The sequence below is a fragment of the Taudactylus pleione genome, unplaced genomic scaffold, assembly GCF_031769625.1.
Source record: "Taudactylus pleione unplaced genomic scaffold, aTauple2 ptg000189l, whole genome shotgun sequence".
NCBI classification, from domain to species: Eukaryota; Metazoa; Chordata; class Amphibia; order Anura; family Myobatrachidae; genus Taudactylus; species Taudactylus pleione.
Genome location: NW_028284591.1, coordinates 11459410 through 11484476, shown reverse-complemented (window position 1 = coordinate 11484476; position 25067 = coordinate 11459410). Strand labels below are relative to the sequence as shown.

General features: G+C 48.7%; 1 protein-coding gene across 2 annotated transcripts in view; it reads left to right on the top strand.

The window, feature by feature from the left end:
- Window positions 1-25067, top strand: part of ST8SIA5 (ST8 alpha-N-acetyl-neuraminide alpha-2,8-sialyltransferase 5) — a 189133-nt gene that overhangs the window by 76519 nt on the left and 87547 nt on the right. Inside the window, exon 1 of one of the 2 annotated variants that reach the window (XM_088476566.1) lies at window positions 4395-4476. The exons of the other annotated variant lie outside the window; for it this stretch is intronic. The gene's annotated coding sequence lies outside the window, so the exon portion shown is untranslated. Of the gene's footprint in view, window positions 1-4394; window positions 4477-25067 lie in introns of those variants that run through there. 2 annotated transcript variants of the gene reach the window in all.

Genomic DNA, 25067 nt, shown 5'->3' with positions numbered 1-25067 from the left:
CCAGCTTTACTTATAATACAAGGCAGATTTTCTTAGGTTGGTACTAATAATACTAAGTACCCTCACACAGTATACAAACATACACACCCCATACAATATACCAGTACAGACACCCCATAAATTATACCAGCACAGACACCCCATACAATATACAACAGAGAGACAATGCAATATACCAGCACAGGGACCCCATACAATATAGCAGCACAGACACCCCATACAATGTACAACACAGAGACAATGCAATATACCAGCACAGGGACCCCATACAATATAGCAGCACAGACACCCCATACAATGTACAACACGGAGACAATGCAATATACCAGCACAGGGACCCCATACAATATAGCAGCCCACACACCCCATATAATATACAACACAGAGAGACAATGCAATATACCAGCACAGGGACCCCATACAATATACCAGCACAGACACCCCATATAATATACAACAGAGAGACAATGCAATATACCAGCACAGACACCCTATACAATATACCAGCACAGACACCCCATATAATATACAACACAGAGACCCCTTACAATATCCCAGCACAGAGACCCCTTACAATATCCCAGCACAGAGACCCCTTACAATATATCAGCACAGAGACCTCTTATAATATACCAGCACAGAGACCCCTTACAATATACCAGCACAGAGACCCCTTACAATATACCAGCACAGAGACCCCTTACAATATACCAGCACAGAGACCCCTTACAATATACCAGCACAGAGACCCCTTACAATATACCAGCACAGAGACCCCTTATAATATACCAGCACAGAGACCCCTTACAATATCCCAGCACAGAGACCCCTTACAATATAACAGCACAGAGACCCCTTACAATATCCCAACACAGAGACCCCTTACAATATACCAGCACAGAGACCCCTTACAATATACCAGCACAGAGACCCCTTACAATATACCAGCACAGAGACCCCTTACAATATACCAGCACAGAGACCCCTTACAATATCCCAGCACAGAGACCCCTTACAATATACCAGCACAGAGACCCCTTACAATATACAACACAGAGACCCCTTACAATATACCAGCAGAGACCCCTTACAATATCCCAGCACAGAGACCCCTTACAATATCCCAGCACAGAGACTCCTTACAATATACCAGCACAGAGACCCCTTACAATATACCAGCACAGAGACCCCTTACAATATCCCAGCACAGAGACCCCTTACAATATCCCAGCACAGAGACCCCTTACAATATACCAGCCCAGAGACCCCTTACAATATCCCAGCACAGAGACCCCTTACAATATCCCAGCACAGAGACCCCTTACAATATCCCAGCACAGAGACTCCTTACAATATACCAGCACAGAGACCCCTTACAATATACCAGCACAGAGACCCCTTACAATATCCCAGCACAGAGACCCCTTACAATATCCCAGCACTGAGACCCCTTACAATATACCAGCCCAGAGACCCCTTACAATATACCAGCACAGAGATCCCTTACAATATACCAGCACAGAGACCGCTTACAATATACCAGCACAGATACTCCTTACAATATACCAGCACAGAGACCCCTTACAATATACCAGCACAGATTACAATATACCAGCACAGAGACCCCTTACAATATATCAGCACAGAGACCCCTTACAATATCCCAGCACAGAGACCCCTTACAATATACCAGCACAGAGACCCCTTACAATATACCAGCCCAGAGACCCCTTACAATATACCAGCACAGAGACCCCTTACAATATACCAGCACAGAGACCCCTTACAATATCCCAGCACAGAGACCCCTTACAATATACCAGCACAGAGACCCCTTACAATATACCAGCCCAGAGACCCCTTACAATATACCAGCACAGAGAGCCCTTACAATATACCAGCACAGAGACCCCTTACAATATACCAGTACAGAGACCTTGTCCTTATGTAATTACCTGGGCAACCAGATTGTTTATGTTTTTATTTTTTGTTGACAGTTTTGTTAATCCATTGGTGGGATTTCCCCCATGCAATAACCCCAGAATATCACCCTATAGAAAACATTATAGAAATAAATCTTAAGCAATATATGTAGGTAAGCTATTGGCCATGGACCACGGTCTGCATTGCAGTTCCTTTGAGATTGGCCTGTGGATTCAGCAGCGGCGCTGCGTACCCGTCCAGGATACATCGTCACATGATTGGTGTTCTATCCTGGGGCGTCCTCTTCGGTCGGGTGTAGTTCCACTTGTCTACATTCAGAAGGTTCCCCAGGTCCTGAAGGTCGACATGGTCTTTAGTTCTACAATCAATATGTAGACATGCCTTTAGGTTGACTTGGTTAAAATGGACACACATTCAGAATGTAGACATTTAACATGTCAACACCAACATTTTGACATATGGGGAGGTGTGGGGGGGGAGGTTATATTAGCCTAAAGCTAAGCCTAACTCTAAATTTTACCATAAAAGATTAAAACTATGGCCCTGATTCAGAGCCGGACGCTCTGACCAGAGCGCTCGCTCTGAATCAGGGCCCACCTCCATTAATATGGAGCGTCCTCCTGGACGCTCGTATAGCTGTGGGTCACCACCCACAGCATATACGAGCGTGCAAAATGATGGTCGCGATGGTCTTGACCATCGGAACTGCGAGTAAAAGCCTGCGGTTGGGTTTCTCAACCGCAAGGCCAGGAGTGATTTTGGCTCTATCAGAGCCAAAATCACTCCCACTGACATCACTAGTGATGTCAGTGGGGCCGGCTTCAGACGGTAGGCATTCCCTTGGGAACGCCTCCGTCTGGCAGGCACGCCCACCAAAGGGGGCGTGCTGTCAGTCACCATTGATAGCACGCCCCCTTTGATGAGACACTCCGAGCGAAGGAAAGTCCTTCGCTCGTCGGATTGCGCGCATGCGCAGTGGGGAACTTCGACCAACTTGCGAGCGTACTGCCGCTCGCGAGTGGGTCTGAATGACCCCCTATATGTTGACATTTTGGTGTCGACATTCGGAACATGTCGACATTTTAACCATTTCAACCTACATTCATGGCTAAATATTGATTGTTGACCTAATGACCTTATCGACATTTATAACCTGTAGACATGCTGATGTCGACATCTTGAATGACGACAGGTCGACCGGATACCCTTTGGTCAAGTACGCCCTGCTACTGCTGGGTTTTAATTCTCGTGCTCTCAATTGGTAAAGATAATTAATTTCCACAGTAATTTGATCTTCTAGGGACAATCATTGCGGCAGATGTATGAAGCTCTGGGAAGTGATAAAGTGGAGAATGATAAACGACCAAACACTGCCTGTAACATGACAGTTAGGAGCTGATTGGTTGGTCATTTATCACTCTCCACTTTATCACTTCCCAGAGCTTCATACATCTGCCCCCAATGTGTGTTTATGAATCCTCCGTTCATGCTGATTAATGAAAAATGTGAAGACTCAGGGCCTGATTCAGAGCCGCTCGTAAGCGGCCGCTCGTTCCCTATGAGCGATGTTCGCACAACTGCGCATGCGTATGGGTCGTAATGCGCATGCGCAAACCAGTCATTGCGGTTGGAAATCGTGCGCTCGTAAAACAGCGAGGGGCTGCTAATTTGATTGACAGAATGTACTGTTTGTGGGTGGTAACGGGAAGGTGCTTGAAAACGGGGAGTGGAGATCCGAACGCAGGCGTGCCTAACGGTAAAAATGGCGTTTAATGGGAGTGCATAATTAGTAAAGGAGCGTCAACCACGTCACTTGGTTGTCTTTTAGCCTGAACTGCTCGCAGTGATACCGGTAAGAAAAACCTACCACAAGCACTGCGAGCAGTTCAGATGCCTTTCGATGTACCCGATTAATCTAATAAATATCGGAGATGACGTGTGATGCGAACGGCAAAGGGGCGTCTTTACAAAATAGCGAGCGCATTTTTCGTTCGCTCGCTCAGACATAGAGGCGTCAACAAACCGCAAAGAGCGAGCGCTCAATTTAAATAGCCGGCCCCTTTTTTGGAACGACCGTCCGCAAATAGCGTCCGGCTCTGAATCATCCCCAGAGTTTTTTGTTCTGTGCACATTATCCGCTCTCCATATTCGGATTCCACTGAACATTTACGGCAAAAAAATGTTTATTGTTTTGGAATAACTCTGACCTGGAAAAAAATAAACTGAATGTGTCGCCCTGTGATTATAATCGGAACGTTTCCCATTGACAATGTTGCAGTTATTAATGCCCTGTGCTAGTAAATCAGTTAAATACTTTTGGTGTGAGCGAATGCGATTATTGTGCTGTGAATTTTGTCAATGAAAAGAACTGGGCAGGAGAATAGAAGGAGCACAATGTAAACTGCCTCCTTTTCTCACTAGAGGACTGCAGTTTAGCTGGCAGAGCGGAGGAGAGGAGTTGGGAAATTGGACTGGGATCTTTAATTTCACGGATGACGGAGCAGTGAAGACTGGGAGTGACGCAGGCGCCAGGTACAGACTCACACGGAATAACAATGGGATGGGAGAGTACAATGGGCGATGCGCTGCAATCTATTACAGGCCGTCCCTGTATACTGAGCTATAACTCCCAGTATCCTCTGCCTCATGGCGACATTAAATGCTGGGAGTTAGAGCAACCCAACCGCATAGGATTCCTGCACATGATTTATGCACTAAATAATTGCCCACACAGAGGGGTAACAGGATAAAGGGTAGATTTGTGAAAACTTAGAAAAGGAAAAGTGTTGTTGTTTTCCCCATAGCAACCAATCAGATTCTTGCTACCATTGATCTAGTACACCCGTGAAAATAGTAGCTAGAACCAGACTGGTTGATATGGGCAGTGCCTCCGATTTTCCTTCTTAGATGTATTAGTTAATCTACCCTTAATGAGGGGAATGTACGCGAGCGCACGCACATGCGCGAACACGCACGCTCATTTATTAGCCTATTAAAAACATTTTTATATTTGAAAAACATTTACGATACAAAATAATTTCGCAGTAGAAGTTATTGTGCGCAGTGTTTAGCGTATCAGCTGCCCCGCTGCTACGCCTCGCTGACCCTTATAACCAGCGCTCAGCGCACCCGCTTCGTGGACTATTACTTTTCACCCCTAGTCTCCTTGACATTCTTTATCTTTGCCTTAACTGCCTTCCATTCTGCCACTGTATTACCAAATGTATTATTACTGTCTCAGTTAGTTTTGCCACTATATAAATGCCTTTATCATTGCTTCCATTATCATTTTGTGTTACTACCTTTGTCATTTTGCTACTGCAATACTTTTACCCTCTCACCGTTCTCATTATACCTTAGCCCTGTACTCTACTCTCCCTCAAATATTTCCCTCTCATCCTGGTATCCACCACCTCTGTTTTTCCACCACTGTCCTGTTTTACTTCAATACTTACCTCTCACTCTTTCCATCCCCCTTCTCTCCTCTCTCCCACTCCCCTTGCACCAAAGCCAGCCTTCCCCACCGTACCTGCAACCCCTCTAACCTCATCCACATCCTTCCACTCTTTCTCATGCGTCGTCTGGAAAGCCAAGTCATTTTGCAATGAATATATAACCACTTTTGACATCTTCATCTCCCTTGACCTTCTCAAAACCTTTGTATCATCAACTGACACCACCTCTTTAGTGAGGTAACCTGTTCTCCCAAACCCCCGAACCTGAGAACCATCATTGTGGTTGAGTTAAGATCCTACTTTTCCCTCACTACACCATCTGGAACATTTCTTCTGAACCCTCTCTCCTTCAATGTCCGCTCAATTTGCCTTATCCACTTTCTACTTTCACATCATTTGTTCGTTATCATCTGTTGTCCTCCTGGTCACATCTCCCAATTCCTCAATAACTTTACCTCATGACTTTTTCTCTTCAGAAATCCCCTTCCTCGACCTGGGAGACAAAAGCATCCCCATTGATGATCTCGCCAACCCTGCTGCCTTTGAACTTCTCTCCCTCTCTTCCTCATTAGACCTGCTCAGCCTCCCACATCAATGTCCACTACCTGACCCGGCTTTCTGCCATACGATATGCAACTTCAACAACACCCCTGTCTCTCTGACCAGCACTTCCTTGCCTTCAACACCACCACTCCCATCCCTCTCCTAAGGCTTCACTTACAAAACAAAATGTAAAAGTATGTGATGCCATCATTTTTTCTTCCTTTTTAGGCTTTCCACTCTCTCTCATGACCTCCCTCTCCAGCCCTGGACAGGCTGCCTTATTTACAACCATGCCACCACTTCTGCCCTTGACTCATGTGCCCCTGTTGTCACTATCAGTATGACATTCTCCTCCTCAACCTTGGCAGTCCACTCTGACCTGCAGTCTGCAGAGCACCTCTGGAGAACATTGTGATCTCCTTCAGACTTCCTCCACTTAAAAAAAATCACTCTCTCCTACATCACTGCACTATTACTTGCTAATCAATCCCTACTTCAGGTCTCTTGTTTCCTTTCAGTACTCCAATCGCCACCTTGTCTTTGGCACAATCAATTACCTCCACCCCTTCTTTCCTCCCTCTCTGCATTTGGCATTGCCAACCACTTTACATCCAAAATTGAGTCCATCTGTCATGAATTCTCTGATCTTCAGAATACTGTCCCTCTGTACAACTACTGACCACATCTTCCTCTCTCGGGGTTCGGAGCCTGTGTTATCTAATCCTCCTCTTCATCCATCCATTTGCCCTATTCCTTCTCACCACCTGGTCAGCTTATCCGTCTACTCTGGTACTTTTACTTCATCTTTCAAACATACCCAGGTCTCTCTCATTCTTACAGAAACCTCCCTTGACTCTCTCTCTAATTATCACCCTAACTCTCTCCACCACTTTGTGTCCACGATCATTGAGTGTGTTGTGAGCAACTGCCTGACCAATGTCCTCTCCAACCACTCCCTCCTAGACCCACGCCAATCCAGCTTTCAGTCTCTTCTTTCCACTGAAACCACCCTATCTGTTGACTATCTCCTCCTGGATGTCCAGATGTTTAAAAAATACTAAGGCTCGGATGTTTCCTCAAACTTGAGATCATTAATACAGGAGTGACTACATTTCCCACTGCCAAGGTCCCCCCTTCTTTCACTGCATTGACAACATCTCCCTCTCCTCAGTCCCCCAAGTCAGCTGTCTGGGCGGGTATGCAGTCAGGAAGCCGACGGTCGAAATGCTGACCGCCGGCTTCTCGACTGTGCAATCTCGACAGGGGACTAATGATAGGCGTCGAAATCCTGACGCCTATCATCATCCCTTCCCCGGGAGCCCGACGCCCAGCATACCGGACGAAGGTAAGCTGGGTGGCGGGCGCAGACAGCCGCGCGGGTATTGGGTTAGGGGCTCCCGGGGGGGGGAAACTTAGGGTTAGGCAACCCCCGGGAGGGTTAAGGTTAGGCTAGGGGAAGGGGGGGTTAGGGTTAGGCACCCTCGGGGGGGAGGTTAGGGTTAGGCTGCAGGGTTGGGGGGGTTAGGTTTAGGCACTTACGGGGCGTTAGGGTTAGGCACTAGGGGGGAGGTTAGGGTTAGGCACTCCTAAGGGAGGGTGAGTGGGGGGGAGAGGGTTAGGTATAGTTAGTTTACTTACCTGTTGGGATCTTCTCTGCTGCCGGTCTTCCGGCGTCTTGATTTGCACAGCTGGACATAGGTCTTACTTATCCCGCCTGGGTGTAATTCTTGACTCTTTACCACTCTCACATTCAGGGGCCTATTCACTAAGCTTTGGAGTGCGATAAAATGGAGCAAGGTAAGTCCCAGCCAATCAGCTCCTAACTGTCATTTTTCAAATGCAGCCTGTAAACTGACAGTTAGGAGCTGATTGGTTGATACTAGTACATCTCCCCCTAAATCCCTCATCTAGCCTACATGGCTGTAAACCTATTCCTCTCTGGCCCTTCAAGCTCCTGTCTTGCCCCTTTCAGGCCATCCTTAGCATTGCTGCCAGTCTCCGATGCTCCATCTCTGCTGATCCCTCTCTGCCAGTCTCTCCCCTGGTTCCCTACGCTACACATATTCAAACTCTCCTCACTCACCCACAAAGCCTGTAACCACTCTTCTCCTCTCTACAACTCCAGCCTCCTCTCCACTCTCACTCCCTCCCACCCACTCTGCTTCGCCAAGGACCACCCCCTTCCTTCTCCCTGGTCAGATGTGGTACATTATGTTGACATTTCAGAGTGTCGACAGCATAATGTTGACATGGTGTGAATGTCAATGTCCAGAATGTCGACTATGTTCAGAATGTCGACATGTAAAATGTCCACATTCACATTGTCGACACTGATCTCATGTCCACACCGCAATAATGCCGACATTGCGAATGTCGACCGTTACAATGTCGACAGTGCAATTTTGCATATAAACCTAACTGTAAGCCTAACCCTAATTGGAGCCTAACCCTATTGTAACTGTACTCTAATTGTAGCCTGACCCTAACCCTATTTACAGCCTAACCTAACCCTGATTACAGCCTAACCCTAACATCATGGGCTGACATTCTGACAATATTGAAATGATGTCAGTGTCAACATTCAGTGTCGACAGTCTAAACATGTTGACATCATTACTGATGACAGTCAGGCCACGTGGACATTATGGTGTTAACGTTACATCCCTCCTGATAAGCTCCTGCCACTCCCGCCCCCAGCATTTACCCCGTGCCGCCCCCCCATCCCCCATCCTCCAACACTCAATCTGATTTGCTTCCAACCTTCCAGTCTTTAAACGTGCCCTTAAGACTCATCTAAGCCTGACACCCCTCCTTCCAACCTATGCTTTCTTTATCTCTACCCCCCTCTGCCTCTCTGTGTTCTCCCATCACCTAAAATGTAAGTTCTTGCAAGCTGGACGCTCTCTCATTTGCATTCGCTATGTAATTCATTACTTCGCCCCTGCCCTCCCTGAGGTAACCGGTAGGCAGTATGGCGTAATTATGTGACCTGAGCACTCTTAATTATGCACGTTTGTATTTCTTGTATGTTTCGACCTCCTATTACTGATGCTGTATGTACTGTATAAGCTTTTGGGGATTGTCTAGACATTTTTATCATGCCGGAAAAATAAAATGCAAATAATGTTGATAAACTCTACGTACAATTAACATGGAGGTTAAATGAGGTTCTTAGTACATGCTAGGCAAAAAAATACATGCCCATCCACTATGTCAAGGTGAACCCCCATCCGATGGTGTCTTAACATCCCTAATACTGCCACACCGGCCGCGATTTAATTCAGCGCAATGCTGAGTAGCCCCCCGGGAGGGAGCTCCTGGAGCTATTCAATTCAGCGCGCTGTTTAGTCGGAGAACCCAGGTTAAGTCGCGTGAATAGGCATTCTCCAAATAAAGTGCAGGTCGCGAGGCTGTTACCGCCGCACTAAGCCGGCAAACAGTCGCGCGGCCAGCACTTTTGTCGGATTTCTCCTCGCACAACTGCGACAATTTTGTCACTGCATTCATCTCTGCATCCGGCCTTATGTGCGGTCCCCTTCAGCAGCTGGACCAGACCCCTCCAAGTTGCCCAGGCCCGGGTAATGAATTTCCGCTCCCCCCGCCCTCTCGGTGCCCCTCGTCTTTGCTATTTTACAGAAATTGTCAGGGAGTAGGCAGCAGTGACATAACACTTGATTACTGGATAATCAATTTTTATCATTTCAGTTTGATAAATCCTTGAGTGATCATCAGTAGGACTTAGGTACTTGCCAACTTTGAAATCTGCCTAGGGTTGGCCCGGAGACGTTTTTATCTGAGGAGGGGCTTAATAAGGCCGTGCCCCCTCACGGAATAGACGGTGTAATTGTACCGTCTCACAGCACTGAGGTTGTGGGTTCAATTCCCACTATGGCCCTAACTGTGTGGAGTTTGTATATCCTCCCTGTGCCTGCGTGAGTTTCCTCCGGGTGCTTTGGTTTCTTCCCAGACTCCAAAAATATACAGGTGGGTTAATTGGCTCCCAACACAAAAAATTAACCCCTAGGGGTAAACTTACTAAGATGTGAGTTTTTTAGAAGTGGAGATGTTGCCCATAGCAACCAATCAGATTATACTTAACATTTAACTTGCGCCTTCTAGAAGATAATAGCTAGAATCTGATTGGTTGCTATGGGCAACATCTCCACTTCTAAAAACTCTTACCTTAGTAAATTTACCCTCTAGTGTGTATGTGTGTGAGAATGCGGTAGTGTAAGCTCCACTGGGGCAGGGACTGATGTGAATGGCTAAATATTCTCTGGAAAGCGCTGCGGAATATGTGTGCGCTGTATAAATCACTGGTAATAAATAAATGAATAATAGTAAATGAAGAGGGCGGTGAAGCCAGTATGAGGCAAAAAATTAGGACAATGACAGGACCCCTGCAGATAATATACATAATATAGGAGAAAGTGCTATCTTAAAATCGACCATTCTAATACAGGTGAAAAGGGAACTTAATTTAAGAAAAAGGTTGTACCTGCTTTGAACTGGTGGTATGGTTGGACAATGTAGTATGAATTACTATCACTATTGGGGCTGAAATCAATCATTTAACCCATAAATATGTCCTAATTAATTAGTTATAAAAAGTATGAGACCCACTTATCAATAGACATAATTTTTAGGGGTCTATGTACTAAGCCTTGGAGAGAGATAAAGTGGACAGAGATAAAGGGCCTCATTCAGAGGCGGTCGGAGGATGCAAGCGGTCGCTCAGAAACTGGGCGGCCGCTTGCATCCTGACCACCCGCCTCTGTTGCGGTCATTAGGCTGTGGGTTAACACCCACGGCTCTAACGACTGCTCCGGTGATGGTTGCGATGGTCAGAGACCATCGCGACCATCGGGGCTTACGACGGGTCTCCCTTGCCGTAAGCACCGGAGAACTTCTGGCTCTGTCAGAGCCGGAAGCTCTCCACTGACATCACTAGTGATGTCAGTGGGGCCTCCCCCAAACGGTAGGCGTTCCCATGGGAATGCCTCCATTTGGGCTGCCACCCCCCCGGCCCGCCTTCCCAACGGGGCGAGCTGTCAATCAACATCGACAGCTCGCCCCCTTTGGATCGAGACCCGCTACGACCGGCGCTGTCGGTCGTAGCGGGTCTCATGCATGCGCACGACGGCGCCGTCGTGCGCATGCTCTGTGGGGGGCCATCAACCCGGTCCCAGCGCATCGGCGCTAACGACCGGGTCTGAATGACACCCAAAGTACCAACCAATCAGCTCCTAACTGTCATTTTGCAGGCTGTGCAATAAGAAAGAAATACCAAATATTTCTGTACAGGCGCTTTAATGGGCTGGATTCTCCTAGCAGCTGTAGGGATAGTCAGTCCCCAATGGGAATTAATTACAAGAAACAGCGCTCATTTGAGGATAAATTGAAAATAACTAGAGATGTTCGGTTTTATTCGGTTCTTATCGCCAAATTATCGCAAGTTCGGATTAGTTTGGATTTCTCTTATTGGCTATCCAAAACACGTGACAGCCGGATAGCCAATATGATTTCGTTTCTGAGATCCGAACATATAAGAGTAAATCCAAGTAAAACCAAATCGCACATCTCTAAAAATAACACAAATGATCAGATGAAGTGAAATTGTTAAAATAGCATTTATTATATACTAAAGTGCATAATGCAATATATCTTATGTATCACAATAAAACAATATATTATTGAAAAGCATATAACCTGCAAATAGCACCTTTCTCTGTATAGCTGTTAGTCCAATGGGATATAAGTGCAATACATATAGGGGCCATTTCATCATCGGTGGCCGTATTGCCCCCGATGATTTAGGAATGATCTTGCTGAGAGAGATACTTAAGTATCTAACTCGCAACGGGGAAACATTCATCATTGCTCCAGTGTGGGGACAGCAGCTCCAAAATGCAGCTGTCCCCTCGGTTAGTATTGTAGCTACAGATGTAGCTGTGTTACTTACCTCCTCCCTGTCATCCCGGCGACGCATGCGAAAGCCGCTGGGGAGGGAGTGAGGAGGCGGCGGAGGGATCCGTTCGGATCCCTCTTTGCATCCCCAGAACTCCTTCCCATAGGAAGGAGCGGGGCTACGAGTGCAAGCGCCGGCTGAAGATGGCGCTTGTTCTCCTCCCAGTATCAGCCAATGAGTAGAGCCAGAGGCGGAGCCGGCCGGGAGGACACGACCACGGAGCAGGTAAGTCGAGGAGAGTGGAGGGAGAAGGGTGGAGGCTGGAGTGTGTAGGGGGGGGGGGTGCGGACTGGGGCCTGGCACAGTAGATAGAGGGGGAGGGCGGTACCCCATAGCAGCCGCACGCCCTGCACCTACGGTAGCTACGCCGCTGTATGTATTTATATATACATTAATATAGAGCAGAGGTTCTCAAACTCTGGGCTTGATTCAGAGACGCTCGTAAGCGGCCGCTCGTTCGCTCTGAGCGATGTTTGCACAACTGCGCATGTGTATGGGTCGTAATGCGCATGCGCAAACCAGTCATTGCGGTCGGAAATCGTGCACTCGCAAAACATTTAGGGGCTGCTAACATTTAGGGGAGTTGAGATCCGAACGCAGGCGTGCCAAACGCTCAAAACGCCGTTTAATGGGAGTGCATAATTAACAAAACAGCGTTGTCTTTTAGCCTGAACTGCTCGCAGTGATAGCGGTAAGAAAAACCTACCACAAGCACTGCGAGCAGTTCAGATGCCTTTCGATGTTCCCGATTAATCTAATAAATACCGGAGATGACGTGTGATGCGAACGGCAAAGGGGCGTCTTTACAAAATAGCGAGCGCATTTTTAGTTCGCTCGCTCAGACGTAGAGGCGTCAACAAACCGCAAAGAGCGAGCGCTCAATTTAAATAGCCGGCCCCTTTTTTGCAACGACCGTCCGCAAATAGCGTCCAGCTCTGAATCAGGCCCTCTGTTCTCAGGACCCCGCATAGGTCACGTTTTGCAGATCACTCAACAGGTGCACAGGTGTAGTTATTACTCTCTGACACGTTTTAAAAGATCCACAGATGGAGCTTATTATTTAATTTGTGATGCTGTGAGGAGGCCTGGAAAACATGTACCGTTTAGAGCCCTGAGGACCGAGATTGAGAACCTGTCACATAGAGCCACGAGGCGGTATTTTGCGTAGGACCTTGGCTCAGGCGCCATTGCTATATGCTACGCCCCTGGCTACAGCATTAGCATAAAGACGCAGTTACTTATTTACTAACTGCTGTTTATAGCACACACATAGGGCCTGATTCAGAGATGTAGACTAACCCGATGGTTAGCGCACATCTCCGATGTTTGGATGTTTGGGGGACTGCGCATTTGTATGACACCCCCTGTATGACACCACCTGCTACATTTGCGATCTCAGCACTGCAACGGAGGTCGATGGTCACGATCATGGACAGCGCCGGGACGCTTCAGCTTACTCAGGCTGGCCGGCTTTCGAACCCAGGACACTGGGCCAACGCAGTCCTTGGGCTTGCACTCCCGGAAATCATTTCCGGGAACGCCAGTCATCCCCGCCCCGGTCCTGCCCCTTAAATGCCTTTGCCTGTCAATCAGACAGAGGCATAGGAGGTCTGCGTGCGACTACACAGGACCCACAGTCGCAGAATGCGTTCCATGCATGCGCACATTCCTGATAATCAGGAATCTGCGATCAGCAGTGCGCTTGCGTGTAATGCTGAATCAGGCCCTAAATTCCCTACCACGTGGGCGTACTATGGTTTACTTTTGTTGTGGAAACAATACATAGGAACCAGTGGCGGGCTGGGCCGGGGGGCAGGGTGCCATGTGCCCCCCGGGCCGCAGCGTCATGCGGGCCGCGGGCCCGCCGGTGCAGTCTGTGTCACTGTGACACAGACTGCACCGCGTGTGTAGCGCTGACCGGACGGAGTCGGCAGCTGTGTGTTTGCTGTAAGCAGCCGCTGAGAGTCTGTCAGACTCTCATCGGCTGCTGCTGCTCCCACTGCGGGAGCCATCTTCCGGCTCCCGCAGTGGGTAATGGGAGAGCCGTCGTCATGACGACGTCTCTCCCATAATGCAAAGCGGCCAGAGGAGCCGGTGGAAGCGTCGGGACCGGGAGCGGGAGTTTCAGGTAAGTGTTTTTCTCTACTGGGGGTGGGGGGGATTACTATGGGGGCACTACCAGGGGGGGATTACTACTGGGGGCACTACCAGGGGGGTGGATTACTACTGGGGGCACTACAAGGGGGGGACTACTACTACTGGGGGCACTACAAGGGGGGGACTACTACTACTGGGGGAACTACAAAGGGGGACTACTACTACTGGGGGCACTACCAGGGGGGGATTACTTTGGGGGCACTACCAGGGGGGGATTTCTATGGTGGCACTACCAGGGGGGGATTACTACTGGGTGGCACTACCAGGGGGGTGGATTACTACTGGGGGCACTACAAAGGGGGGACTACTACTACTGGGGGAACTACAATTGGGGACTACTACTACTACTGGGGGCACTACAAGGGGGGGCTACTACTGGGGGCACTACAAGGGGAGGGGACTACTACTAGGGGCACTGCATAGGGGGAGGGAACTACTACTAGGGGCACTACATAGGGGGAGGGGACTATCACTGGGGGCACTGCGAGGGACCACTGCTGGGGGCTCTATATAAAGGGCAATACTGGAGGTACTGCATAGGGGGGAGACTACAACTGGGGCCACTATTTAAGGGACATTGCATAAGGGTTACCACTATTGGGGGCACTGCATGGGGGGGTGGACTGCTACTGGGGGCACTGCATAGGGGGTACCACTATTGGGGGCACTATATAAGGGGCTTATTACTGGGGGCACAAGGGGCACTGAACAGGGGGGACCACTACTGGGGGCACAAGGGGCACTGCATAGGGGGGATCACTACTGGGGGCACTACTGGAGGCCTGCATAAGGGGGTTCTCTCCTGTGGCACACGGGGGCACTGCATATGGGCACTACGACAAGGGGCTACCCCTAATCTTTATTTTTACCTTACATTAATCCCATATGGACCCGCCTCCTCCCTGAAACACTTGAGGGGGGGCGGCACCGTAGCACACACGTTCTTCGGGCACCCTGGCTACACGCTACTCCTCTGCCAGGGCCGCCTGCATGCATTTGCCCGCAGGCTAAAAGTTGCCAGCCAGCCCCTGATAGGAACACCGGAAGGAGTGGTGGGGTGTTAAACTCTGCTTCAACTATCAAATATTTATGTCATTTTCCTATTATCTATTATTACGTATGTTGTATAATTGATTTTGGTTATTTATATTAATTTTCATTTTTATTGTGTTTTTATACAGCGGCCGGTTGCTATGTAGTATAATGAATCAATATAGTAAAAACATTTGTAATTCACATATCAGGCTCTGTTGTATATTAGCGCAAAATCAAATAGATTTTTTGTAGCCAATGAACCTACTTGTACCTGTATATTTTTGGATTGTAGGAGGAAACTGGAGCACCCAGAGCAAACCCAACCAAGCAGTGTCAGAGTGGGGGCATTAAGTGCCCACCGGGGGGAATGCAGTGATAGGGGACCGTGCTTAAGGGGTGTGGCCAGCCACCATAGGGGGTGTGGTCAGCCACCATAGGGGGTGTGGCCAGCCTCGGGAGTGTAGGCAAGTATGACACGATGGTGATCCTGTCTATATATACCACATTAATGCACTATATATGTAATAGGGGATCCCGATACTGACCAGCCAGTGTTTAGAACTCAATGGGTGAGATGCATCAAGCATAGCATTTTGCATGTAATGTATCCCGACACTCATCGCAAACATGCCGTCGCTAATTACACCGGTATGCATGAAGATTTGCACGTAAACTAACATGGGACACCTCTCCCGGTAAGAGCTGTCCTTTGCGATAGTAGGTTTATGACCCAAAAGTCTCCCTGCATGTGCATCGTATGACGCCCGTCCCATGAAAGAAGCATTTTCGGGGGTTTGACCGCAACTTTGATAATAGTTCATCCACCCAATGAGAACTTTATTAAGTCTAATTAAATTGAAATACATGCCATTGTAAAAAAAAATTAAAACAAATCAACTACTTAAGCTCTTACTACTGGATGACTTAACTGTAGGTTAGTGAATGACAGGGGCATATCTTCCTATTGGCCAGGACGGCACTCGCCAGGGCGCCGCCCAGCAGTGCCAAAAATTCTGTGCAGCTGCTGATCTCTCAGTCAGATGCATCAGACGACTAGGGGGTGCAGGGGAGGAGATCGCCACAACGGTGTCTGTTTACTAACTGCCAACAGGAAGGGGGGGTGACAGTCCCTTACTTTGCCAGGGGCCCTAGATACACCCCTGGTGAATGAATGCAGAGCTACAGCGCCATTCCAATCCCTGGCAGTGTTCATTATGTTAAAGCCTACAGACAACAAGTATAGGGACCAGGGGTGTGTCCTGACCACACAGGTTATACAAGCGTACCAAGCACCCATGTTCTTCATTGGCCCAGCTCCACCAGGTAATTGACCCTTTAATAGAGCAACACTCTATAATCCCAGTCTGACATCTGACCCCTGGAGAAGGGGTGCGGCGCTCAGGCGTTGGTACCCATTGGGGGATTTCCCCTGAACCCCTGCACTCAAGCACATGCAAACTCCACACAGATAGGGCTGTCATTGGCCCTACTGATTCATCTGAGAAATTTGTTATTAAGGACATCAAAATGTCTCCATAAATGTATTTATTTATTTATTTTAAACATGTTTAAAAAAAACCACATTGTCATCGTTAAAAAATATCGATGGCGGGGGAATAAAACACATTGGCCTCTCACCATTAAAAAATAATCAAAAGCTCATTGCACATCAACGCCTGACCATTGGTGTTTGCCAAACATTGGTGCTCGATGCCCATCCCTAACCAGGGTTGTCGCCACTTGCGAGTATGTCCAGTTTGTAATCTAGATTTGGTGATCTAAGGATTTGTTGGAGTTAAACATTAAACAACGTCACCCAGGTGTACACACCTCTCACCCCCCCAGGACACCCATTAATAGTGAGCTGCAGTAACTGGAGGCCGTAATGCTGACCTGCGTCTGAGTGAGTGGCACTATGCTGCATATACCTAGGGCTACGGGTGGAACATCACATGGCCCCATAGAAGAATTTGGGAGGGGTCCTAGTGATGGAATCTCTCCTCCCAACAGCCCAATTGTTTGTTCCTCTGAACATACGTGGGTGACTGCACTTGATCATGGGCCGATTGGGTTCTCTGTGCATACTACTGGCGCTGGCCCTCCTCCCCTCCTGGCCTCTTAATTGCACACTCGCTAACATTGCGGCAGCCAGGTCGGCACAGTGGAGAGAGGGGGGGTGCACATAACATATGGGGGCGGGGACATTTCTTGGGATTAGGGGTGGAGCCACTGGGAATTCGCTTGCATCGTGCAGGCTATTACATTTACCTCATAATCTCAGAATTATCCACAGTCCAAATTTGGGGGAGCCAATCCCTGAAAATATTTTTGCTGAGACATTTATGAGAATTTTCTGACGCTCAATATTTTTTGCTGACACATTACTTATGTAATTATAAAATTTCTAAAAAAACAAAAACAAAAAAACAAACAAAACATCTAGTGGATAAAAGGGTCTGGTGACAGGAGTAATCCAGACCCCAATGCTTTGGTATGGTGAACTCGATGGGTAATGTCATAGGGCCTGGTTCACTACCGGTCGCAACTGTGATTACGCACGTAATTGGCCGATTGTTGCATTCTGCGCATGCGTATGAATCACAGTGCGCGTGCGCGAACACTCCACTGCGATCGGGACTGGGATCTCAGTGAATACAGGGGGGGGAAGCCAAACGGAGCTTGTGTACTCACTGCGTGCAATGAGGTTAGTAATTCCTGAGTAAGGTCAGAGCTTGTGCAAGTGTGCGTAAGGCTTCGATGGTACTCCATGTTACCGTTGGTTTCGCAGGCTTGCAAAGTATTACGGATGTGTGTAAGGTAAAGGGCGTCCTTATGTTAGGCTGCATTTGGCATTGCGATTGCTATCATTAGTATATCTTTGCAGTGAGACTGCGTGGGTAATCGCTATTGTGATCGCAATAGCGATCCTTACTGAGTTAGGTCCATACCGTCAGAGGCTATTAAATCTTTTTTACTGATCACGATTTATTTATTTTTCTTACCGATGGACAACAATGATAAACCTTTTAGTGTTAGTCGATTTTCGGACCTTTGACGACTGATGATGTCTTTAACTGTAGCCTAGTTACCCAAACTCGGCCGTCAAGTCACCCTAACAGTCCAGCTTCTAGGGATAAACATTCTTGAGCACAGATGACTTAGGGGGTCATTCAGACCCACTCGCGAGCGACAGTACGCTGGCAAGTGGGTCGATGTTCCCCACTGCGCATGCGCACGACGGAGGGAGCTCCGTCGTGCGCATGCGCGAGACCCGGACTGCGACAGCCAAGCTGTCGCTCCGGGTCTCGCACCAAAGGGGGCGTGCTGTCGATGTTGATTGACAGCACGCCCCCTTTGGTGGGCGTGCCAGGGGCGTCCCTGCCAGACGGAGGCGTTCCCATGGGAACGCCTACCGTCTGAAGCCGGCCCCACTGACATCAGCCGGCCCCACTGACATCACTAGTGATGTCAGTGGGAGTGATTTTGGCTCTGATAGAGCCAAAATCACTCCAGGGCTTGTGGCAGGGAGACCCTACCGCAGGGTCTCTGTCGCAAGTCCGATGGTCGCGATGGTCAAGACCATCGCGACCATCTTTTTTGGCCGCTCGCATATGCTGTGGGTGGTCACCCACAGCTATGCGAGCGGCCAGGAGGCCGCTCCATTTTCATGGAGGACGGCCCTCATTCAGAGCGTGCGCTCTGCTCAGAGCATCCGGCTCTGAATCAGGCCCTTAATTAGTACCTAAGTTTTATTTAACCCTCTGGATATTCTTAAAACCTGGACTGTTAGGGTGGCTGGAGCCTAGAGTTTGGGAAGCGTAGCCTAGACCCTGAATAAACACTTTTTTTGGGGTGGACCCTGAGGGCAGAAGTTTGGATGATTAAATTGGATGTTCAGAGATGCTACATAACGTCCTGGGACAATGAAGACCACATATTGCAGCCCTCATTACATCAGTTCTGCAATTTAGCTATAGCTTTCCCCTCTGTGATAGGACTTTACCCCAGCCCCCATCCTCCTACATCCCTGGGAAGAATTCGGCTGTGGGAGCTGGAGCTTTTCCCGGCGGATTATATAGTCTAATAATAGGGAGTGTAAAATGTTACACAGCTGTTCCTCTTGTCATTGAAACGCTTCTAGCACTGAGAGAAACACCTTATACCCCGCTGATGTTATCTGCTAGTCCTTGTGACAAAGCAGATTTCCTTGTAATAACTCAGGGCCTGATTCAGAGCTGAACGCTCTGACCAGAGCGCTCGTTTTGAATCAGGGCCCTCCTACCTGTTCTTGGAGTGTCCTCATGGACGCTCGCATAGCTGTGGGTTACCACCCACAGCTTATGCGAGCGTCCATGATGATGGTCGCGATGGTCAAAGACCATCGCGACCATCGGGCTTGCGACGAGACCCTGCGGTAGGGTGTCGCTGCCGCAAGCCCAGGAGTGATTTTGGCTCTATCAGAGCCAAAGTCACTCCCACTGACATCATTACTGATGTCAGTGGGGCCGGACTCAGACGGTAGGCGTTCCAATGGGAATGCCTCCTTCTGGCTGCCACGCGCCCGGCACGCCCACCAAAGGGGGCGTGCTGTCAGTCACCATCGACAGCACGCCCCCTTTGGTGCGAGACCCCGAGCGACGTATTTCTCGTCGCTCGCCGGGTCTCGCGCATGCGCACGACGGAGTTCCCTCCGTCGTACGCATGTGCATTCGCCAAACATCGATCCGCTTGCGAGCGAACTTTCCTCGCGAGCGGGTCTGAATGACCCCCTCAGAGAGAGCGCCACTCAGTGATGATGATGATGAACCTTGTCCTGCTATGGGCACTGGTGCTTTGCCTGTCTCTGCAGACACCAGGGCCTGATTCAGCAAAGATTGCTACTGCGATTAAGCATGCAAACGGACGATTGTTGCGTACTGCGTATGCATCGCAATGCCCGTGCGTGAAGGCTCCACTACGATCGTGCTGAGAACACAAAGACTACACAGATCCATCGCAGAGTGATGGACAGGAATTGTGCGTATGGGGTTGGTGACAGGGGGGGGGGGTGGTTGGCGAAATGCAGGCGTTCCAGTGCGTTTGAACGCCGTTACAGGGGTGTGCATAAATTAGCCACTGAGTTGCATATGCAGCTCGGACTTTCACTGTGTGCAATGACGTTAGCAAGGTTAGTAAGGTCAGGGCTGCTGTAATTCTGCGCGAGGGACCGATGGTGCTCGATGTTACCGATGTTTGTGAAAGGATTGCAAAGTATTACGGATGTGAGATAGCGGTAGTGGGAGGCAGTGGTCATCTCTATTGCTGGCAGTACGACAGCAGGGTTGCGCCCTTTAGGCTATGGCACTCCGGACGACAGCCCTGCTAGCCCATGCCTAGAGCCGCCACTGTCTGTAGTGCTAACCCTGGAAGACAGAGAGATACGATGGACGATGAAAAATGATGATTAGCAACCATCGATGCAGAGGCGTGCATGATTAAGACGCAGCGTCATAGTACACGTCACATGGTTGAAGATCACACTGAAACACTCGCAGTGCTTGCGGTAGGGTATGGTCAGCCACAAGTGCTGCGATCGCTTCCGATGGTACTCGATGTTACCGATGGTTGCATACACTTCCTGGACATGATGTGGGAAAGTGGGCATCGTAAGACAGGCTGGTGGGCATCTGCATACACAGAGCGATCGTACGCTAAGACATAGTGGGCGTGCTAGTGTCATGCCGTGCGATTGCAGATTTGCATACTTTCGCTGCGTGCAAACGCATCTAGTTAGCGGGTCTGAATCAAGCCCTAGGAAATGAAGCACCAAGACTAGACCGTAATATATAAAAACATAGAATTGTATGACAGGAGAGGAATGACTTATCTATTTGCTGACGGCTGGCATAGTGCAAAGTTTGTTGCCTTTTTCCATTTCGCCTTAAGGGGCCTATTTGTCATTTAATATTTGCAGGACATCCTGTGAGAAAAAAAAAACACGTTTAAGTATTAAGTATCCCCCAAATGTAACTACGGAAGGTGGGGGGGCACAGCAGATACTGGAGATATCTGCTTTGGTCCCCCATTTTCCACTGTCAGGACCCATAGAAACCTATTGAGGCTGCTTTCTTACCGAATTTACCAAGCATCCCCTGGTAGCTAACGCCTACACTCCACAAAAAGTAAACGGAAAGGGATCCATAAGATCCCTCCCCAGCACTGAATACTCGCGCATGCATGGTCCGCGGACCGCACATGCGCAGTAGCAATGGCGGCCCCTACAAATGAAACTAAAGTGATCTTTAATGCGATCACTTTGCTTTTACACATTGCAGTTACAGGGGTCTATTTACTAAGCAGTGTTAGGAGACAGAATGAAAAGTGATAAGGTACCAGCCAATCAGCACCCAACTCTCATCTCACAGGCTGTGTTTGCAAAATGACAGTTGGGAGCTGATTGGCTGACACCTTATCACTTTTCACTCTGTCTCCTAACACTGCTTAGTAAATAGCCCCCACAGGCTCCTATCAGAGCCCCCTCTGTCCCAGGATGCGAACAATGACACATGCCGGTGATACTTAGGGGCGTATTTATTAAACAAAGTTTGATATCGGAGATATGTGACTTGTGGTGATACGAAATTCTAATATTCTTGTCTAAAAGACGATAATAAATGGGTCCGTATGAAATAGTTACCGCTACCTCTATAGCCGGTAATGGTCTCGCCATGCAAGTACGAGTGTCACGGCGGCAATCGCACAGCAGCAGCGCCTCGTCTGTTATCACCATCTCAGGATGGCGATAAACAACGAAAATAATAAATAATAAGAAAAATAGATTTTAACAGCTTTTAAAATATTTTTGCTTCTTGTTAAATTTTTTTAATTTTTTATTTTGTGGGGTTTCAGGGCCTGAGTAAGAGATTTACAGAATTCCCAAGTTCGGGTAAATTTCCGATGATTGAAGATCTGCGCGTATACGCTGCGGCCGCACTGCGCATGTGCAGATCGGGTCCTGCGATGTTGCTCACAGTGTCCCAAAAGACGCAGCACGTCTGACGTGCTGGCGTTCGTGGGCAGCGACGGGCAGCGTTCCAGAAACGGGCGCGATGGCCCCGTTTCCTGGGCGTGCCGAAGCAAGTGCGTCCTTGGACTGGCCCCCGGCAGCGTGATTTTGCAGGGCATCCTAAGTAACCGGAGAGTTTACTCTGGTCATGCCGTTGATCCGATGTTTCGTCTTCGGATGCAGCATCGAATCAGAGAAGCTGGCAGTGGGCGTTTTTTTACTCACGACGCCTCCTGCGGCTATTGCACGGCCGCCATGAACAAATGTATGCAACGTCTGTGCTATAGCGCCCACCTCTGAATCAGACTCTCAGTTCCACTGCGCATGCGTGGGCCGGCGGCTGGCCCGTTCCCGCATGCGCATATCTGCACAAAACCGGCCCCGACAAAGTACAGTAGTAAGCCGGACTTTACTGCTTCGGCATCTGAGTATTGTTCACTTGTCCCCGGCAATATTTATTTTGGTAAATTACAGCGTTACGGTATTTTTTTTTTTACCACAAATTACCATTAGATGAAAAAATAAGCCTCAGGGGCCTATTCATCAAACGATAAATGGCGTGGTAACCATACGGAAACGCTAGTTACCGGGTCATTCATCATTAGGGGACCGATAGGACCCCCCTGGTATTCAGCAAACTCAGAAAACTGAACGTTGCTTGCTTGTTCTCAGATCCCTGCTCCTTCCTATGGGAAGGAGTTCCGGGGATGCGAAGAGGGATCTGAGCGGATCCCTCCGCTGCCTCCTCACTCCCTCCCGTTGCCGAGACGATAAGTAACGCAGCTACATCTGTAGGTGCGATACTTCCAACGGGACAACTGCTTTTCGGAGCAGTTGCTTCCTCACCAGAGCAATGATGAATTGCTTCGGTGTCAGGCTTACCCCGCTGCAAGTTGGATGGTAAAGTATCCCTTGCAGCGAGTTCTAAACTTCATCATCGGAGGTCATACGGCCTTCGATGATGAATAGGCCCCTCAATCACCGGGGAATGAGGTCTGTTGATAAATAAGGCTCATTGCTCTCAGTAGTTTATTTACAATATGAAGCAGCGATTACCCCGTTCTGGCTTTTATAAAGGGGATTTGTCACCGATTTCATGTTCGGAATCTGGGCCGAATTCGGAGATGGATACAGTGCAGATATTTACGTAGACTGAGCGATTGTTAGCCTTTGCGCATACGTGTAAGCCACACTGGACACGCAGAACGATTGATTTACAATTACACTCACACAGAGGATTCACTTGCAAAGTGAGTGACAGGTAGTCAGCGTTTGGGGGAGGTAACGGGGGTGGCTAGAGAAACGCAGGCGAGTCGGGACCTTCTAAACGTGCGTTTCCAGGGCGTGCATAAATTAGCCACTGCGTTCTTGCTGGCAGCAGGAGAGCCCTCTGCGTGTCTGGAGACCACACTGTACCTGCGGCAGCTTAGACTTACTCAGAGGGCTGATGGCCGCCTGGTCTACGTTCCATGTTTCTGGTTTTGTGCGTGAGCGGCGGATGTGAATGGTTTCAGTGGGCGTCTCTAAGCACTGAGCGGCGAGAGAGTCATTAGCATATTTTTCTCGATTGCGATCCGTGAGAGGTCGTAGCTGCGATGACATTTGCGTCCGTCTCTGAAGCAGGCCTTCTGTCTTTCCACAGTTTTCCGTGTCCTCGTAATCTGCTATAGGGACTGCGGTTTCTGCTGAAATGAAGTAGTGTTGTTACCTATACCTGAGGGACCTGTGAAGCCGGAAATGCTTCTCTTGATCTTGGCTGGGCCCGAAGGAAGCCCCGGATTGGTATATTGCAGCGCTAACATAATCTGTAATGCCACAATAAGAATGGTAAGCAACGAAAATATATTTTTGCCCTGCATGTGATGATGGTAATTATAAGAAGTCGATCCCATCGTCCGGTATGTTTTGTCCTAGAAGGCCGCTTACAGCAACTAATCAGAGGCTTGGTGCAGCAGTCGTGTGATGGGACTCTGGGAAGGTGCCGTTATTATGACGGGGGCTGTGAGCAGAGGTCATTACACAGACATCTCATCCGCAGTGAGATCATCTGGCTGTATTGCCGCAGGATCCAGGACCTGCCTCTGTTCTAGTTCTGCTGGAGGAGAACCCACACTGAGAGCTGATGCTCAGAATGATCAGCCCAGTCTTCCTTCTGCTCACCTGCACTCAGACCAGTCACCCCTCTCGCCCAGGGCGGGCACTGCCAGGCAGACCTGTATTCTGCTCACGTGGCATTATCTATTTCACAAGTCAAGTATCACTTCTCTGTTTTCTTTGGTGCAATATGAGGCCAGACACGGGGTTTTTTGAACCCTCTTATATGAATTGGTATCTTATAGTTGGGGGCAGAGAGAATATGACATGTACTGTATAGCACTACAAGTCCCAGCATACCCCTCTAAACAGCGGCAGGCTAACAGTTTGCAGTGGATAAGGAGTACTGGCAGGAATACCTAATCCTACACTAACATTATGGGAATAATGACTTCATTAATAATACTATGATTTTCAGAAGACTGTAAACAGGACTTTATAACATTGATAAATATGGGTGACGGTATGGCACAATGCTGGATAAAGGCATCACAGTGCTGTATGATGGTGGCACAGTGCTGTATGATGGTGGCACAATGCTGGATAAAGGCATCACAGTGCTGTATGATGGTGGCACAATGCTGGATAAAGGCATCACAGTGCTGTGTGATGGTGGCACAATGCTGGATAAAGGCATCACAGTGCTGTATGATGGTGGCACAGTGCTGTGTGATGGTGGCACAATGCTGGATAAAGGCATCACAGTGCTGTATGATGGTGGCACAATGCTGGATAAAGGCATCACAGTGCTGTGTGATGGTGGCACAATGCTGGATAAAGGCATCACAGTGCTGTATGATCGTGGTACAGTGCTGTATGATGGTGG